General features: G+C 49.8%; 2 non-coding genes across 2 annotated transcripts; one reads left to right on the top strand and one right to left on the bottom strand.

Annotated features, from left to right (window-relative positions):
* Positions 1 to 7,886: 7,886 nt before the first annotated feature.
* Positions 7,887 to 7,969, top strand: TRNAL-CAG (transfer RNA leucine (anticodon CAG)). Its single transcript has one exon. It is a non-coding gene; the product is annotated as a tRNA-Leu (tRNA).
* A 213-nt stretch (positions 7,970 to 8,182) lies between these two features.
* Positions 8,183 to 8,265, bottom strand: TRNAL-CAG (transfer RNA leucine (anticodon CAG)). Its single transcript has one exon. It is a non-coding gene; the product is annotated as a tRNA-Leu (tRNA).
* Positions 8,266 to 20,437: the final 12,172 nt, after the last annotated feature.

Raw genomic sequence — 20,437 nt, 5'->3', positions numbered from 1 at the left:
CAGGCCCCTCCTGGGATGCCCTCTGTTGAGGTCCCCAGCCACAGAAAGGGATTGTCTCTACAGCGGTCCCCAGCAGCAAGGAGCAGGCCTAGAGAAAAAAGAAAGCGTCAGGCGTACCAAAAGCTCACAGAGAAACAAAGCTACTTAAGGAAAATTTCCGGAGGAAATGACATTCTGAGTGGCTCCGGGCCAGTGGGAAAATTTCCTGCCCCTCCTCAGGACGGGTGCCCGGGCCCCTCGCCCTCTTCGGAAGCCCACTCTTGGACTCGGGCAGTGGACACAGCCTGCGATGCTGGGCTCCAGCATTTCAGGGGCCAGATGCGGCTCTGGCCAGCTGAGGAAATGGCAGCACCAGCCCTGGGCCCTCATGACGCACCGGAGAACGAGAGGCGGCTCGAGGCAAAGTGAAGCATTTCTCCCTTTGTGCTGCGTTCGCCCCAGGATCCTCAGCGTCCCTGGGAGAGTCGATGGCCGTCCTACCTCATGGCTGCTGCTCACCCCCGGTTCTCCTCAGACTCCCCTCCCCCCGGCCCGCGCCTAGGCCGTGGCTCGTGCTGTGCCCCTGCCTGGAGGCCTTCCCTTCCTCTCAGCCCCTGAAGATCAGACCCGCCCTCCATCTTCTCCAGCAAGCCTTCCCCTCCTTGGCGTCCTTGGAGTTCTCGCCCGGTAGGGGCTGCCTAGTTTAATTGGGGCGGCTCTGATCTCTCGATCCCTGTTGTTTTGCAGCCGAGCCACCCAGGCCGGCACTGTCCGACAGAAATGTAACACAAGCCGTGTACATAATTCAATTTTTTGAGTCCAGCAACATTGAAAAAACAAACAGAAACAGATGAAATTAATTTTAAAAATATATCTTATTTAACACAACATAGCCAAAGTATTATCACTTCAACATGTCATCAATATTAAAAATGAATAATAAAATAGTTTACATTTTTATTTTCATACTTTCTTTGAAATCCAGTTTGTATATGACATTTATGATCCATCTCGATACAGTGTAGCCACATTTCAAATGCTCAGTAGTCAGCTCATGACTACTGTGTTGGCCGGCACAGATCTATGCTGTATTTGTCATTGGGTCATATGTGACAGAAGTTCACATCACACTGGCTTAGGTGAAAAAGGGTATTGGCCTATAAAGCTGTGTGGGGGACTGGAATTGGCCACCCCAAGATATGTCTCTTTGGCATGAGGATTATTTTGGGCTGGTTACTTTTTTAAAAACTGCCGACAGGAAAGAAACTCGGAAAAGTAGAATTTACCTACCTTTTGTTAAGAGACATTTACATTTATAAAGGAAATCTCCGTCTGTACTAGGAAGAAGGAAGGATGACCTTATCTCTAGAAACTCTTAATCAAAGTGGGAGGCAAGGACTTAAATCTGCATAATAATCTTACTCTTGTTTACTGTACTTGTCTGGTAACCTCCCCCAACATCCTCCTTTGTCTTTAGCTGAAGATGATATTTAAGGTGGTGGCTTCAGCCATTTTGGCGAGTTGCTCAGGTTGCCTGAGCCTGTGCCATGTACACATGTTATAAAGCTTTGTTTAATTTTCTCCTGTTGTTCTGTCTCATGTGAATTTAATTCGTTCTCTGGCCAGAAGAATCCAGAGTGGGTAGAGGAAATGTCTTCCTCCCCTACAGCTGAAAAGACCGGGAGTGGGTGGTTTCAGGTACAGCTAGATCCAGGTGTTCCAATAATGTCAGTGTCATCAGAGATCTGACTTTCCGTGTTTTCCTTCTTCTCAAGCAGGCTCTGGATGGCATAGCAAAGACAGCCAGCGCCAGCATCAGGCTTTCCTCCCCCAGCTCAGCCACCTGACCCCACAGCCAGCTTCTCTTCTCCAAGAGCCCCCAACTCCTGGCCAGACTCTCATTAGAGCAACTGGAATCGTGTGCTTATTTCTGAAGCAATCACTGTGTGGCGAGGTGAATGGGACTGAAGGATTGGTCAGACCTGAGTCACATGCCCGTCTCCCGCATGGCAGGCAGTAGAGTCAGCCTCACCTGCCCTGCTGGGACGGAGAGTGGGGAAGGGGTTGTTTCCCAAAGGAAAACAGTGGGGAGGGGATGACGGGGGTGGGAGTGGGAAGTGACCAGAGTAGGGCTTGGGTCGAATCAAAAGGGGCTCCCAAAGGACACTGGAGTATCAGGTCAGACAGGAAAGCCACGATCTAGTCCTGCAGAAATGTTCAAAACGTTTAACAACTGGAATGGCACGTGCCAGTGGGGACGGATAGCAGCCTCCATGCTGGAGCCACCAGGAGGGTGGGTGACTGTGGGGAATGAAGAATGGGGAGGGGCCGGCCGGCAGGGTGACGCAGGGCAGCCCTGTTTACCAACTCGTGCAGCACGTTTACCCTGGTGACACGATGTGACCACAGAGTGTGTGCCAGGAGAATATCCAGTGGTCTTGACCTCAGACCCTGCGTCCCCCCTCAGCCCTGCACTAACCCCCAGCCCACCCTGAGAGGACGCCCTGGGCTGGGGGCCTAAGCAGAACACAGAACCTTCCAGCCGAAAGAGGCAGAGCCGGTGGGGCCCGAGAGAGGGTCTGGAGGTCCCCGAGGCCCAGCTGGGCCAAAGGAGCTGACGTGCCAATGCAGAAGGCTGGGCACGAGGGTCAGAGAGCAAGGTCCAGGGAAGGCGAGGGGTCATGGATGCCTCACCTGGGGGGGCTTCCTGAGCTCCCCCTGACAGGGCCAGAAGAAGACTGACTTGAAGAGCCCAGGGACTTACTCGTCCACCCATCCAACCTTCCATCCATTTGTCTGTTCATCCACTCACGCAGTACTTATTTATCAAGCTCCTGCTATGTGATGGGCACTATGCTACCTGCTGGGAATCCCTGGTGAGCAAGACAGCCAAGGTTCCTGCCTTCCCGAGCACAGAGCCTAGTGGGAGAGGAACGATCAGCAAATGAGCACAGTGACTTTTTGCATCTGTAAGAAGGAGGCCAGATAGAAAGCGATGGGGGGTGGGGGGCGGTACTTTAGCAGGGGTGCAGGGAAGGAGACCTCTGAGCTGACAGAGGAAGGAGCAAAGGAGCCAGACCTGCATGAGCTGGGGTAAGATGGTTCCACACGCGGACACAGCAGGTGCAAAGGTCCTGAGGCAGGAACAGGAATGTGCTTTGTGTACTGGAGGAACAGAAAGATGGGAGCAGTGTGCTGGAGGTGAGAGATGAGGCTGGGGAGGTGAGCAGGGCTGGCTCCAATGGGGCAGTCAGGGTCACTGTGGTCGTGGGGATGGCACTATAGACAGTCTTTCTGCAAAGTCAGTGTGACAGGTGAGAACTTGCCCTGGAATATTCACCAGGTACAAGAAATGGTGCATTGTTGTATTCTTCTGGGCTAACACAGAAAGCATTCATCCTGTCCCAGGCACTCCAAATGCTCAGCATGTAGTGGCCCTAATCTTGACGGCAACCCTTTGACACAGATGCTATTCCTAAGTCCATTTTATAGATAGGGAAACTGAGGAACGAAGGCTACGTAACTCCCCTGTGGTCACAGAGCTGGCAAATGGCAGAAGATCGGAACTCAAGTGGTTCCAGAATCCACACGCTGACAGGCTCAGCCGCGCTGCCTCCAGGTACCATTGGCCCCGTGCCCCTTGTTATCAGAGTGGCAAGCCGCGCTGCCCCCCCTTCCTGGGGCTCTAGAGTCACCGCAGGCTTCGGGGGCATGACAAGCCGTCCAGAGAACTTGCAGGTTAGCTCCTGGCCTTCGGTCCCTGCTGGTCGCCACCGCCCACGTGATCCACTCAAAATCGGGAAACTGGGCTGCCGATCTCTCCCCATGCCCGGGGCCGGCCTGGGCTTCTCTGGCTCCAGCTCCAGAGGGACGAGCAGTTCCCACCCCTCCCTCAGAGCTCCACACTTCCTCCACCCGTTTCACCCTGGGCTCCCGCCTCAGGGGCCAAGATGCCCTCACCAGGGGCTCCTTGCTGGCGCCTGATGGTTTCTATTTCCAACCCTTAGCCAGGAAACCAGAACTTGGCCAAGCTGCTCGGCCCGGCTTCTGGGAAAAGCCTACCCTTTCTTTTAAGTCTCCCCTAATAATGAAAACAGGATTAAAAATAACCTCTCAAAGTCCAGCCTGCCACCTGAGTTGGCAAGCCCTCGCGGCTCTTTTTTTTTTTTTTTTTTTTTATTAATGTTATGATGGATTACAAGCTTGTGAAATTTCAGTTGTACATTTTTGTTAGTCATGTTGTGGGTACACCTCTTCCCCCTCCGTACCCTCCCCCCACCCCCCCCTTTTCCCTGGTAACCCCCGATCGGATCTCCTTCTCAATATACTAATTTCCACCTATGAGTGGAGTCATATAGAGTTCGTCTTTCTCTGACTGACTTATTTCGCTTAACATAATGCCCTCGAGGTCCATCCACAATGTTGTGAATGGGCCAATTTCGTCTTTTTTTATGGCTGAGTAGTATTCCATTGTGTATATATACCACATCTTCTTTATCCAATCATCAGTTTCTGGGCATGTAGGCTGGTTCCACGTCTTGGCTATTGTAAATAATGCTCCTCGCGGCTCTTTTTTATAGAAGACAATCTAAAGACAGCACACAGTTCCAGGCCCAGAATAGTTCTCAAGAAGGGATACGGAGCCATAAAAATCAGGCTCCAGGGCTGGCCCCGTGGCCGAGTGGTTAAGTTCGCGCGCTCCGCTGCAGGCGGCCCAGTGTTTCGTTGGTTCGAATCCTGGGCGCGGACATGGCACTGCTCATCAGACCACGCTGAGGCAGCATCCCACATGCCACAACTAGCAGGACCCACAACAAAGAATATACAACTATGTACCAGGGGGCTTTGGGAAGAAAAAGGGAAAAAATAAAATCTTAAAAAAAAAAAAAAAATCAGGCTCCACTTGTCAGCTGTGTGACTCTGGGTAAGTTACTGGGCCTCTCTGAGCCTCATCTTCCTCCCCTGTAAAAGGAAGGTAGTGATAACCTGTGTCGTGGTGCTGTTACGAACATTGAGTGAAATAAGGGAAGTAAAGGGAGCACCCACTAGTCTCAGCTTCCTTCCACCTTTTCCCAGGCAGAGGTGGAGATGCTGAGATTTCCCCTTTCAGGCGCATTTGCTGGCTGTCGCCATCTGAACGGTGCGGGCTCGGCAGAGACAGAGGCTGGGGATTTCTCAGCTGCCGGTAGACTTTCCACGATGACCCAAGCTGGACAAATGCCCAGAGTGGGGAATGGGTGGCGCCTGTCCCTTGAGGGGCCATTGTCGGTGTCTAGACTGCTGATAAGGGACAAAGGTTGGCAGTCTTTGTTTTTCCCATATTTGGTCTCGGGGGCGTGCGGCTGGAATGCAGTCCTCAAGGGACTCTGCCTCCTGAAAGGGTCTGGGGGGCAGGACCGTCGGCCACCCGCCCAAACCCAGGAGACAGGGCTGAGTGGGGCCAGCAGCGACCCCAGCATTCGCGCCCCACCACGCTCCGCTTGGCCTTTTCATCTCCAAAACACTTTTTGAATCTTGAATTCGACCACCTTTTACAACCTACGCTTCCCTGGCCCGGCGACATCATCTCTCACCCTCTCTTCCCCGTGGCCTCTGATTCTTCCCCTGGCTCCTCACATCCATCTTCCGCCCAGCAGCCAAAGGGACCATTTTGAAAGCCCAACTGGCTCAGGTCACTCCTCTGCTTAAAACACTCCAGTGACTCCATCACACACAAAAGAAAATCCAAATTCCTCTCCCTGGCATCCCAGCCCTGTGTGGAATGGACTTTAGCCTCCTCCCATCCTTGCTCCTGCCCTGCTGGCCATCCCACAGACCACACTCTTCCCTGCCTCAGGACCTTTGCACTGGCTAGGCCTCCCACCTGGAAGGCCACCACCCACAGCTTTGCTTGTCTCTCCCTTTTGAACTCAGTGCCACCTCCTCAGAGAGGCCCTCCCTGACCACCCTTCCTAAGTCACTCTTAGTCACCGTTAAAGGAGACTTTTTTAAGGTAAAATCATGATTCTCCTATAAATATAAGATGAACACAAGTCAAAGATTTCATTTGACTCATTAATTTATGGGGAAACCAGTAAGATGTTACAACTATTTCAAAGGAGTCTTCAAAGACAGCTATATATTAGCAATCAGGAATATGAGATGAATTTATAAATGGATGTAAAAATGGTCAGTGCCCACAGAGCCGTAATTAATGGCATTCCCACAAAATCCACTTGAGTCTCTACGCATAGGAATCATTTGCAGGTAGAAGAAATGAAAAGTTCAGGCCCCTACAGAATCAGATGGCCAGACAGGACACCCAGTTATCTTTTTTGGCCCATTTCAAAGTCTCTTAGAAGTTTCCTGACACATCCTCTTTCTTGCGCTCACTAGCCCCTGAGCTTTTTGCCATCCATCTCTTTCTTATCTTTCTCCCTTCGCCCCAGGCTCGAGTGGGTCTTGAGGGCAGAGATTCTGTTTTGTACACAGCATCTGGAAGAGTGTCTGGCACTCAGTAAGTGCTTAGTCAATGCTGTTGACGCCCTTTCCAGCGGCCAGGGACACAAAACAGGTGATTGCTGAACCTAAAGAAAGAAATTCTGACAGCCAGTGAGGAGGGGGCATTTGGGGCAAGGAAAAGGGAGGAGGGCCCATCACCTGTCAGATAACCAGGACCTCCGCCCACCCCATGGGCTGCGCCACACTCAGCACCCCAAGCCCTGAGGGTCCGAAGGGGACCTGACCCGGTGGTAGGGGGTGCTCTCCGCCGAGGCCGCTCTGTGACACGGTGTCAGTCAAGCAGGTGTGACTGCGACTCCACGGCTCTCCCCCTCTGGGTCCGGCCCCTGGGCTCCAGGGTCCGCTCACAGAGGTGGCTCTCAGGCCTGCTCTTTCAGACCCTCTGTACAGAGAGGGACAGCGCCTGCCCGTGTTACACAGCAAGTCAGCGGCCCAGCCGCATCAGAACCCCCGTCTCCTGTCTCCCCATCCTGCCCGCCTTTCTTTAGGAGCTGCATCTTCAGAGCCTCCAGGGATGCTGGGGATGGGGGCGCATGAGATCCTGGGGGGTGGGGGTGCCCATATGCCTCCGGGAAATCCCGTGCAGAAAGGCGCCCGCCTTTGCAGCCCGGAGGTCTTCTGGTCCCTGGACAGAGCAGGTGCGTGGGTAGTCAGGAGCCAGGAAGGAGGGGGCAGGAGGTGCTGCGGGGGTCGGGCATTGCGTCCCACAGAGCGGGGTCCAGGGGAAGGAGACAGGCGTCACGAAATGACGGAATTCAGGAAGGAGGAGGCGAGAGAGGCATTCATCCACGTACATTCCCTGCGCGCCTACTGTGTGCCAGGCGCGCTTTGGGCATTAGGGCCACGGTCAGGAATAGGGAGTATCCGGCTGTGCAGCTGCAGGATTCGATCTAACCCGGAGCCTGAGTAAATGAGTTAAACACACATACAAACGTGAAGTCGCAGTTCTGAAGAAAGTTCGGAAGGAGATCGCGGTGGGCGTGCCCTGAGACGCTGCGATATTCCGGCTTCACCTGGGTCCCGCGCCAGCAAACAGAGCTCTCTAAGCCAGAGCGGGAATGCGGGCTTGACCGCTTCGTGCAGAAAATGCACAAGGGTATGTATGCGGAAATGCAAGGGTGCTTGCAGATATGCAAGATCAAAGCTGATGTAAATAGTAAATGCACGCACGCAGAATGAATGCATGTGGGAGGCACGAACGCCTACAAGTCAAAGCCAGAGTTCTAGGTGGCCGCGTTGCGGGCTCTCCAGCGCGCCGCGTGCGCCCTCTGCTGCAGTCCGCGCGCCTCGCCCCTTCAAGCTGGCGCGAGCATCCGGCTCCTCCCAGCGCCGGCGGAGAACAAAGCTACGCATGCGCACACAGGAAATATTTCAAAGAGGCGCCCTGTGAGGACGAAAAACGAGCAGTCAGGATGGCCGAGCGGTCTAAGGCGCTGCGTTCAGGTCGCAGTCTCCCCTGGAGGCGTGGGTTCGAATCCCACTTCTGACAAAGCTTGCTTTTCCACTTTTTGCCTTTCACCAAGAGCTGCAAATGAAGTAGGTGATGCTTAACACTTTTGGATATTCTTTTGATCTTTTTACAAAACAAATATTTTCTTCCTAATGACATTTATTTGACTGTGAACTGTAAAAAGACAGCCCGCCTTAGTATACTCAGCCGTACACACTCTCCCTAGAGCTTAGGGGAGCGGAAAAAGGGAGCTGTCAGAAGTGGGATTCGAACCCACGCCTCCAGGGGAGACTGCGACCTGAACGCAGCGCCTTAGACCGCTCGGCCATCCTGACTTCCTGGAAGGGCTCCTTTGGGGTCCGATGTAGTAGTTCCCAGCACGGTGCGACGCGGCTCCGGACTCGGCCTGTAGTTGCGGGGTCCCGGGCCGTTCCAGGCGCGGCCACGCCGCCTCCGTCGTCCACAGCTAGAAACCACCGGTGTGGCCGAGATTTCCCCTTATTCTTAAACTGCTTCGGTCTTTTTACTGCTGCGTTTTCAGTGGAAACTCGGTAGCCTGAGCAGAAACGGAAAATCAGTTTCCCTTGTTATCAATAGAAAATAACCATTAAAATAAACACGATGGTAGGAAAACTATATTATTAAATTCCAGCCGTTCGCCAAGGCTCGGAAGGAGAAGTTTTGACGTTTATTTTTAACGACTAACACTCTCGGTCGAAAGGGAGGTTGGGCTGCTGGGGGAGGGGGGCGGGGTTTGCACGGTTCTTTCTGGAAGGCGGGGCTGCGCTGCGAGGGGCTCGGCGGTGGGCTGCTGGGGGGGCAAGCTGTGGGCAATGGCCTCGCTTCACGTGTTTAGCTGGGCCTCGTCCAGAGGAAGCTGGCTTTTAAGCCTTTTTGGTAAACTAAACAAGGGAAAAGTGGGAGGCTGGTGAGCTTGGAGAAGAGACGCTTGAACTGTTTACAAAAGCTTGATGTGTACAAGAAATTGGGATTGAGTGCGTCCGTCTGTCCTTCCTGCTTCAAGTACCCGGGCTTGAGGTGGGCGTGCAGTGGGTGTGTAATTACAGAGGAAGGTTTCCATAGAAATTCCGTTCGAGGAACATCCTTTCTATAAAATAGCTGACCGGTGCTCCTGGAAACTATCAAGGCCGTCAAAAACAAGGAAAGTCAGGGAAACTGTCACAGCCAGAGAGACATCACTAGTAAACGTAATGGGGGTCCCGGATGGGATCCTGGAACAGAAAAACGACATTGGGGAAAAACTGAAGAAATCTGAGTGAAGCGTGGACTTTAATAATAATATATCAGTGTTGGCTCATTCATTGTGACAAATATAGCATACTAACGTAAGATGTTAATAATAGAGGAAACTAGGTGTGGGGTATAAGTGAACTCTGTCCCCTTTGCAATAATTCTGTGTCTAAAACTGCTCTAAAATTTTAAAAATTCTTAAAAATAATACAATTTCATAGTTTATATATTAAAATATGTAAATTTTAAAATATTTGATTAGGGCCGGCCCTGTGGCTGGCTGGTTAAGTTCTCGCACTCCGCTTCAGTGGCCCAGGGTTTTGCCGGTTCGGATTCTGGGCGCAGACATGGCACCGCTCGTCAGGCCACGCTGAGGCGGTGTCCCACATGCTACAACTAGAATGACCCACAACTAAAAATATACAACTATGTACCGGGGGGCTTTGGGAGAAAAAGGAAAAATAAAATCTTTAAAAATATATACTTAAGTATATTGTTTACATACTTATGCTGTACATAAATAAAATTATTTGTTTAAAATATATTTAACAAAACGTGTCTGTTAAAGTCTCAGAGGCAGAAACATCGGCAGCTGTATCTCCAGGTGGTACATTTATAATGATTTTTCTCCTCTTTGCTTACCTGCATTTCATATTTCTATAAGGAACAAGATTACTTGGGTAATTCTTTTTTAATTAAAAAACTGTCACAAAAATTGGGAAAGTCTTTGAAGAGACAAAGATTGCTGGATGTCTTGTCAATGGAATATTAGGTGGTGTCCACAGCCGTGCTGTCTAATATAGCAGCCACGAACCACGTTTAGCCACTGAGCGCTTGAAAGGTGGCTGGGCAGAATTGAGATGTGGTGTGGGTGTAAAGTACACACGGGATTCTGAAGATCTGAGTCAGAAAAAAGAATGTAAAACATCTCATTAATAATTTTTATATTGATTCCAAGTTTAAATGATAATGTTTTTAATATGTTGGGTAAATAAAATATATTATTTAGAATTATTTAAAATTCAGTTCATAAGAATGCAAATAAATCTTGTCTAGTAAGATGGAATTGATTCTCCCCTGTGATAGAGGCCAATTTTGCATCTACTGGCAAATTCACTCCAGCATTCCTGATTATGAGAATTTATGTCTATTTACATATATATATTCTCCTTTGAACTAGTTTTTAAAATGTTTTCAGCAAAACGTTTTGTTATTAACATGCACACATTGTAGTGTCTTAAACATTTCTAAGTGTATGGTTCGGTGACATTAGGTGCTTTCATTTTGTTGTACAAACAGCAGCACTGTCCATCTCCAGAAGTCTCTTTATCTTGGAAAACTGAAACTCCAAGCCTCCTAAACAGAGCCCGCATTCCCTGCCCCCAGCCCCCCGGCGCCCACCATTCTACTCTCCGTCTTTATAAATTTGACTGCTCTAAAGACCTCCTACAAGTGGAATCATACAATATTTTCCTTTTATGACTGGCTTATTTCACTTAGGACAACATCTTCAAAGTTCCTCCACCTTGTAGTAAGTGTCAGAATTTCTTTCCTTTTTAAGGTTGAACAATATTCCATTGCAAGGATATACCGCATTTTGCTTATCCGTTCACCCGTCAATGGACACTTGGGTTGCTTCCACGTTTTAACTGTTGTGAATGATGCTGCTAGGAACATGCGTGTACAAATGTCTCTTCGAGATCTTGCTTTCAATTCTCTTGCATATACAGATGCCCCAAAGTAGAAATCATATGGTAATTCTATTTTTTTTTTTTTTTGAGAAACGGTTTCCACAGCACAATGGTTTTGCATTTTACTTTAAAAATTTACCCTTTAACAGAATGTGCTCAACATCCAATGGGAGAATAGAAGGATTGCTTGTCTACAGATGGGAACTTACTGCAGCATCTACAGAACAGCGCGTATAATTAGCATGTGCCAATTCCCCACTGGGGAAAAGAGAGGAAAAAGGGGGCGGGGATCCTGGAGGTGCTGGGGATGGTGAAGCCTGGTGCCCTGGAGAGGAGGTCTCCCGAAAGGGCCTGGAACTGTGGACAGGGTTGGGAAGGGCCAAGGGAGGATGGCGGATGGGGGCGGCTCCCAGCAGCAGCACCCTGGGCCAGAGTCAGGAAAGGGATAGTGTTGAGGCCCCCATGGCTGGAGCTGGATCTTGTGCCATTGGAAGGGAGGCTGAAGGAGATTGGCAGAGTTCTTTCTCCTCCTGGTTGCTTCTCCTGTCGTCTCCTCCAGGAAGCCTTCCCTGATGCTCCTTTCCCTTGGCTAGGTTTTTAGCTTCCTCTGTGTTCCCACAGCTTCTGGACTGACCCCTGAAAGCCCTGGGATTGGTGTGGGTCCCTTCTCTGCCTCCAAAACTGAGCTCTTCAAAAGGGCAGAGATGCAAGAGTCTCGTTTACCACTGAATCCCCAGGGCCTGGGACGCAAAAATGTGGAGAAGGGACTAAAAGAGTGTGGGCTGAATAATGAGTGAATGAGACAACAGGACAGGGGTGGCCCAGGGGCAGGAAGTCCTGGAAATGCCACCACAGACCCCCTGGTGTAGCTGGCACCTGGACAGAACGGGGGCAGTCCAGAGAGCCATGGCCTGGCCCCATCTCTCGGGAACAAATGGTTAATCCTAGTGCCCTCCCACTGGAGCTCTGGCCCTCCCCCCGCAGACAGGCTCCATCCAGATCCCAGCGGGCAGAAGGGCAGGAGGGAAAAACTGAGCCCGGATTCCGACCTTTGCCTCACTCTGGGCCAGTCACTAACCAGCTCGGAGTTCAGCAGGTCTGTGCCAGCACCCCACCCCCTCCGTCCGTGACTTGGCTTTATCTCTCCACACAGAGGCCACCAGCCCAAGCCTCTCAGCATCCTGGTGCCACTCTTTGCTCTCGAATCATCCATCTGGCATGCCCCCATCTCAACTGCTCTCTTCAAGGTTCAAACGGCACCTCCACCCTGAAGGCCCACGTCTTCTCCCACCCAGGGTGGCATCGCACAGAACGGGTGTTCGCCTGCAATTAACAGAGCCTGCCGAAACTGTTGGCCCTGAGATCTTCACGCACACCCCGGTTCCAGCTGCCCCTTGGCTGCCTGCAAAGGGGGAAGGAAGATGTACAGCGACAAGAGGAGCCGCCCGGGCCCTGGTCACATTGGCTCACTGTGCGGCTCGAGCTCACTCCTGTCCCTTTCTGAGATGGACGGATGTCCCAGGAGGGAGTTGGACCGGATCACTGTGTTTCCAAACTTCAAAACAGGGCATTTCTCACCCCGTTTTTCCCTATCTACATACCAGTTGTGCACTTAAAAACATTTTTTGTTATTGTGACAAAACACATAAAATTTACCATTTTCACCAAAGTGGCATTCGCGTTGTTGTGAGTGCAATCATCGCCACGTTCCATCTCCAGAACTTTTTCATCTTCCCCGGGTGACACTCTGTCCCCATAAACACTAACCCCCACCCCCCTTCCCGCAGGCCTTGGCCGCCTCCATCCCACTTTCCGTCTCTGAGTTTGACTCCTCTTGACACCTCATATAATGGAATCATACAGTGTGTGCCTCTTTGTGTCTGGCTTATTTCACTGAGGATAACATCTTCAAAGTTCACGCTGTAGCATGTGTTAGAATTTCTTTCCTTTTTCTGGCTGGATAATATTCCATTGTATGGACATACCACATTTTGTTTATATATCCAGCTGTCGGTGGACGCTTGGGTTGCTTCCACCTTTTGGCTCTTGTCAATAATGCTGCTGTGATCATGGGTACACAAATATCTCTATGATCTGCTTTCAATTCTTTTGGATATATATCATATATATCCAGAAGTAGAATTGCTGGATCATATGGTAATCCTATTTTTAATTTTTTCAGGAACCACTATGCTGTTTTCCACAACAGTTGCATCATTATGCATTCCTACTGTCACTGCACAATGGTTCCAATTTCTCCACATCCTTGCCAACTCTCATGGTTTTTTCTTTCTTTTCTTTTCTTTTTTTTTTGATAGCAGCCATCCTAACGAATGTGAGGTGGTGGCTCATTGTCATTTTGATTTGCATTTCCTTAATGATTAGTGATGTTGAGCATCTTTTCATGTGTTTCTTGGCCATTCGTATGTCTTCTTTGGGGAAATGTCTATTCACGTCCTTTGTCCATTTTTTAAATCAGTTTGTTGTTGTTATTGAGTTGTACAGCTTCTTTATATCTTCTGGAAATTAATCCCTTATCAGATATATGATTAGCAAATATTTTCTCCCATTCCATAGGTGGCCTTTTCGCTCTGTTTAATTGTGTCTTTGATGCACAGAAGTTTTAATTTTGGTGTAGTCCAATTTATCTATTTTTACTTTTGTTGCATATGCTTTGGTGTCATATCCTAAAAATCATTGCCAGATCCAAAGTCATGAAGCTTTTCCCCCGTATTTTCTTCTAAGAGTTTTATAGTTTTAGGTCTTATGTTTAGGTCTTTGATCCATTTTGAGTTAATTGTCAGATATGGTGTAAGGCTAGGGGACAATTTCATTTCTTGCCTGTGGATATCCAGTTTTCCCAACACCATTTGTTGAAAGACTGTCCTTTCCCCACTGAATGGCTTTGACACCTTGTTGAAACCATTTGATCATATATGTGAGAGTTTTTGTGCACTTTTAAAAAAACTAAATATTTTCTTTAAATCGACTCATTTTTAACTGTAATAAATGTGTTTTAAAAAGAAATTAACAGGGGCCGGCCCAGTGGTGCAGCAGTTAAGTTCACACATTCCGCTTTGGCAGCCTGGGTGTGGACATGGCATCGCTTGGCAAGCCATGCTATGGTAGGCATCCCACATATAAAGTGGAGGAAGATGGGCACGGATGTTAGCTCAGGGCCAGTCTTCCTCAGCAAAAAAAGGAGGATTGGCAGCAGTTAGCTCAGGGCTAATCTTCCTCAAAAAAAAAAAAGAAATTAATAATATGGCTATAATAGAAACCTGCATCATGACCCATAAATAGAAGGTCATAGTAAAAAAAACACAATGGAGACAAACCATTGTTATTAAATTCTAACCAGATTCTTTGCTCACTCAAAAGAGATTAACGGAATTAGATGTTAAAGACATACAAGCCCCAAAGGAGGCTTTCTCCTGGGCATAGTCAGATTGAAAGTAAAGTTACAAAGTGCTCTAACGAAGCGTTTGAAGTGCATGATGACTGCCCCTGGCCCATCAAAAGTCATCTCTCATCCCACAGAAAGGTATTTTCCAGGCTGCCCTCAGATCCTACCAGGAGTTCTTGTCAATGGTCTCCATTCCCCAAGCCTCTCCCACCTCTGGTTGGTACATTCTGGGGTGGGGTGGGGGCGGCAACGGACTGAGAGCTGCTCTGGCCCCCACCTCCTGCTGGGGCTGGATGAGGGGAGGGGAGCAGGGAAGGGCGGAAGCAGCCGAGAGGCTGGAAATGGGAGGGGGACACTCAGGGACTGGCTCTCAGCATCCCTGCTGGGGATGAGAACATGGAGATGCAGATTCTGGTTCTGCTGATGCCTTAATTCAGTGGGTGACCCTGGGCAAGTCGCTGCCCTGTTTCCAGCCTTGGTTTACCCATCTGTAAAACCGGTGATGAGCGGCCACTTTGGAAAACAGTTTTGCAAGGTCTTATAAAGTTAATGATACGCATACCACATGACCCAGCAATCCTACTCCCCGGCACTCACCCAAGAGAGATGAAAACATATGTTCACACAGAAACCTGCATGCCAATGTTCATAGCAGTGCTGTTCATAGCCGCCCAAACAGGAAAGAACCCAAATGTCCACCGACTACTGAAGGGGCACAGAAATTGTGGTGCACCAATGCAATGGAACACATTCGACATAAGAAGGAACAATCTACTGATGCCTCAACAACACAGACGAATTTCCAAAGCTTAATGTTAATGAAGGAGCTTTTCACAGAAGACTGTTGTGTGAGTTTCTGCTTGCTGCTGTAACAAATTACCACAAACTTAGTGGCTTAAAACAACACAAATTTATTCGATCACAGTCTGGAGTCCAGAATGAGCCTTAAGGGGCTAAATCAACAAGCTAGGCTGGTTGCTTCTTCCACCTTGGCACTTCCACGTCTAAAGGCTGCCAGCATTCCTCGGCTCCTGGCTGCATCACGTCGGCCTCAATCCCAGCTCACGTTGCTCTCTCCTCTGCTGTCATCACATCGCCCTCTGCTTCCCTTTGCCATTAGAGGTGCTATTCACACAGCCAGGGATGGGGATGGAACGCCTCGGTGGGGGCGGCGTTGTTCAGCCTGCTGCCACCATATAGGACTTCCTTTACATGCCCCTCTAGAAAAGGCGAAACAACAGTGACAGAAAGCAAATCAGTGGTTCCCCGGGGCCCAAGTGCAGGTCACAAAGGAGCTTTCTGGGGTGACCAAAATGTTCAATATTTTAATTTTGGTGGTGGTTCCGTGACTATACACATTTATCAAAATGCCTCAGAGGAGGAGCAACAAAGTAGAAGAAAACAGTAGCAACATACAAAAGTGACAAAGGATGAGTATCCAAAATATAAAAGGAGCTCACAAACTTCAAAAAGCACAAACAGGGCTGCCGTGCTAGAGGGAGCACAGGAATCTACAGGACCGACATTACTCTGTCACACCTCAGAGCTCAGGTGGCCCCCACGTCATCCTCAATACTTCGTGGGCTGGAAGGACTCACGGAAGGCCCTGAAAACTGTTACACTCATAGTTACTGTTTATTACAGCTAATGGGTACGGATGAAAATCAGCCAAGGGAAGTGCACATAGGGCTGATGGAAATGTTCTGGAATTAGATAGCAGTGACGGGTCAGTATAGCGAATATACTAAAAAACACTGAATTGTATAATTTTTATTTATTTATTTATGTATTTTTGGTGAGGAAGACTGTCAGTGAGCTAACATCTGTGCCAATCTTCCTCTATTTTGTATGAGGGACGCTGCCACAGCACAGCTTGATGAGTATGGCTTGATGAGCAGTGTGTATGTCTATGCCGGGGATCTGAACCCATGAACCCCAGGCCTCCAAAGTGGAGTGTGTGAACTTAACCAGTATGGCGCCACTGGGCCACCCCCGTATAATTTTGAAAAGGGTGATTTTTAGGTTCTAAACATGGAGCTTCTGTTGTCCTCTCCCAGTGGAGTCCCGGGCTCCATGCATTACTTCCTCAGCACTGACATGTGACGGTACACACGGAGTGTTGCCAGCCAGCACAGCTCACCGCCTTGGTGTCCAGAGTCTTTACTGGGGCTCCATCCTGCAGCCACGGTTGATGGCCCACGGAGCTGTTCTCAGTTTCCGGCTCCTCAGGTGGAGCTGAGCGAGCTGATACCACGTGCCTCCACCCTAAGCCACAACATTTGTCTATCTGATGTGTCCAGACGCCACCCTAAACCAAAACATCTCTATCAGGCATGACATTCCAGAGATTTAGACATTATCTCTCAGAAGCTGAGGGCAAAAGCCAGGTCTCTCTTTGAGCACATTTAAAATCTCTACCTCAGAAGGTCAATGATTCAAACCTTAAATTCACAGAAAAGGAAATGTGAATGGCCAATAAGCTGAAGGAGAAACTCAGCCCCATTAGCTAAGTCACAGGAAACTCCAATAGAAACCATGAGACTTTTTTTAATGCTCATCACATATATTCAGGGGGATGGGCAAATAGTTAAGCTCATTGACCCTTGAGAGGTGTCAACTAATAAGGTCTTTTGGAGGAGTTTGGCAGTCTTTGTTAAAAAAACAAACATGCAAATAAATGCCCTTCAACCCAGTGGTTCTGCTTTGAAGATGGATTCAGAGAGAGTCTCCCATGTGTGTGCAAAGACGTGTAAATAAGAAGGCTTACAGAATATCACTCGTAATGAGGAACTGTTGGAAACCACTGAACTGTGTACCACGGGGGAAGGGACACAGAATTATGTAATAGCCACTCGGTCAAACAATACACGACACGGAAAAAGAATGAGGTCAGTCTTCACGTGCTGTCATGGAGAAATCGCCAAGACATAATGTTGAGAGACAAAGTCAAGTTTCAATATATACAGTATAACCCCACTTTTTGGTAAAAATTACACACAAAGCGAGTCTCTATATTTCTACATATCGTATGCCAGTAAAAAAAAAGAAAAGATCTGATACTCCAAACTCTTCTCGGTGATTAACTCTAAGTCAGGGTGTAGATTTGGAGATGGGTGTGTGACAGGCAATGAAATAAATTAAGAATTAATTGTGCAATTTAAAATAAACAAACCAACACTAACTAATCCCAAAGCGCCGAGCAAAGGGCTGGTTGGAAAAGTGCTCAATCAATATTTGTTGATTATAATCAGCAACCTCCTGGAGCTGGCTTGTGGCAGCTGCTGGATGAGCCCCAGTGGAATCTTTCTATGAATTTTTTAAAATTGTAAATCAAAAGGTGTAACTGGGCCCCAATGGTCTGTTTTTTATAATGAAATCTACTCCATTACCAAGGGTTTAAGACCCAGCTGACCTGGCCCGTGGCTGCCTCTCAAACCTCATCGCTCCCCAATCCCCTCAGCTTAGAACCTTCTGTCCTTCCTCAAAGACCCCAAAGTCTTTCCTGCCTCAGGGCCTTTGCACATATGGCGGTTTTCTCTGCCTGGAATGCTCTTTTCCTGCTTGATTCTTATTCCTCCTTCACATCTCTGTTTAAATGTTTAGACTTCCTGTGACCTAGCTATCTAAATGACACCCCCCAACCCTGTGAATTTTTCTCTCCCGTGGCATCCTGCTCTTTTCCTGTAGTCACATTATCTATTTACTTGTGGGTTCGTACAGCTAGACTGTCTGTCTCCCCCGTCAGACTCCCTGAGGGTGGGCTTGCTGGTTAGAGGACCCACAGCTCTGTCTCCAGCGCCTGGCACACCCAAGGTTCGTACTAAATATCTGCTCAGTGCTGCATCCCCACTGCCTCTCCACATGCCCCTGCCCCACCCCGAGGGAGGGTGGCCCGGCACACAGTAGGGGCTTGGCCAGAGTAGGGAGTCTTGATCTGAGAACTGAGACCAGACAGGCGCTGCAGGTGATCTGCATGGAGGTGGCCTGCTCGAACCTGGGGAGCAGGGACTAGCCCTGGGAACAGCTCTCTGTCCCCCGACCCCATCCCAAGAGCCCAGAGCTCCCATGGCCCAGAGGGAGACTCTGGGCGGACCGGCAGCAGGTTCCAGCCGCGGACAGGTTCCTTCCCACTTTCTCTGGCTGGAGGGGAGTGAAGTTGGTTTGGAAAGAAAATGTCGAAGTGAAAAACAGTGCGGAGGCTGAGTCTCGCTTGCTGCCATTTGAAAAGAATGAAAGTGGGATTAACCAAAAAAACAAAATCCAAACCAAAACCAAAACAAAAACACTCTACTGTTTTAGAATCTGCCTCAGAAACAATCATCTTATTGTTTTCTGTGTTGTAATAAAAATAAGGGTTCACCCAAGAGGCTTGTTCTCCCAAGAGTCTGCAGAGTGGCCGGCCTCTGGCTGAGGACTTGGCAGCTACCCAGAAGCATCATTTCCTGAGTGCCCGCTGTGGGTGGGGCCAGCGGGCGGGTCTCAGGTGCCTTGGGGGGAAGGCGGAAGGGTTAAATCAGCATCAACCAGTGATATTTGCAAAGTGTCTGTCAGATCATGGCACTGTCCTGTTTGAAATCCCCGGGCCTTAGGATAATGTGTTAACCCCTCTCCATCATTCAGGAGGCTGTGTACCGGTCGCCCAAAGATAGCAGAGCGATCCCTGGGACCTGGAAGTTTTACCTCATAAAGAAAAAGGGTCTTTGCAGATTAAATAAAGGTTCTTGACGTGGGGAGGTTACCCTGGAATACTGGGGGGAGCTTTAATCCACCCACAGGGGTCTTTACAAGAGACAGATTCGATGCAGACAGAAGAGGAGCAGGCAGAGACTGGGGCAAGGAGCTCACAGGTCAAGGAATGCCAGCCGCCCCCTCCAGGAGCTGGGGGAGCAAGGAACGGATTCTCTTCCAGAGCCTTCAGAGGGACAGCGGTCCTGCCCACCCACACCTTGCTTTTGGCTCAGTGAAGCCGATTCAGCCTTCTGGCCTCCAGAACAGCGAGGGAATAAATTTCTGCTCCTTTAAGCCAGCAAGTTCATGGTGGTTCCTTACAGCAGCCACAGGAAACTAATGCACTCATCGAAATAGCCCTCCGCCACCTGGCCCCTGCCCATGTGTCCGATGTCACCTCACATCCTCTGCCCCGGCCCCATCACTCGTCTTTTCTGCTCTTCAAACTGTCGAGCCCGGTCCAGCCTCCTGGCCTTTGCACCGCCTGAGTTCCTCCCCCGGGGTCTTCCCAGGGCAGGCCCCCACTTCCGGCTCAGGTCTCGGCATGAGTGTCCCCTTCTCTGAGAGCTCTTCTTTGACATGTCAATCTAAAAATTGCCTCCTGGGCATCTCGGTCACATCCACCTGTTTTACTTTTGTCACAGCATTTTTCACTATCTGAAGTTATTGTTTTCTCCCCAGTTTATGACTTGTCACCCCCAGTAGAAAGTGGGATCCCAGAAGGCCTTGTCTGGCTTGTTCCCTGCTGTGTCCCCAGGGCCTGCGACCCGGTCTGACATAGTACGTGCTCAGTAAACACTAGTTGATGAGTAAAATGCATTATCTGTGCAAGACTCTCTGGCCTGAGGGGGTGCTGCATGTGATGTGCCCGTGACCTTCAGGGTGCAGATGGAGCAACGACACAGCGACCCTCTTTTGTTCTGCATAGCGCTCTGTGAGGCGGGGTCCTTTGATATCCCGGTGTTACAGACCAGGCAGATAGGCTCAGCGATCTTCGGAGTTAATGCTCAGAGTGTTCAAGTGAAAACCACATCAACTGAGTCCCGGCACCCAGTTAACCCAGGCCCTCCCCTCCTGGGCGCTCCGTCGGCCCCGACTCCTTAGGAGTCGCTGCACAGAGATGCTGATCCTGCTTGGAGGAGAGACCTCACAGAGGCGCAGGGCCGGCCCAAGGGCACCCAGCACCCTAGAGGCATCCAGGCGAGAGCCGGTAGCGGTCCACGGTGCGAGGGCCAGCAGTTTATCCCGAGGCTGGGAAGCAACCCGCTCCGCGGGTGTGGAGGAAGTCCCAGCAGGCGGCTTTCCCAGGAGGAGAACGGCGCGGCTATCTAGGCGGCTTCCCGCGGAGCCATCTCCCTGGCCGCGCCTCAGTTTCCCCGTCTGGAAAGCGGACGCGCCTTCGAAGGGATGGAGGCTGGCGCGGCGGGCGGC

Source organism: Equus quagga, chromosome 13, assembly GCF_021613505.1.
Source record: "Equus quagga isolate Etosha38 chromosome 13, UCLA_HA_Equagga_1.0, whole genome shotgun sequence".
In the NCBI taxonomy this organism is placed as follows: domain Eukaryota; kingdom Metazoa; phylum Chordata; class Mammalia; order Perissodactyla; family Equidae; genus Equus; species Equus quagga.
This window is presented reverse-complemented; position numbering and strand designations above follow the sequence as displayed.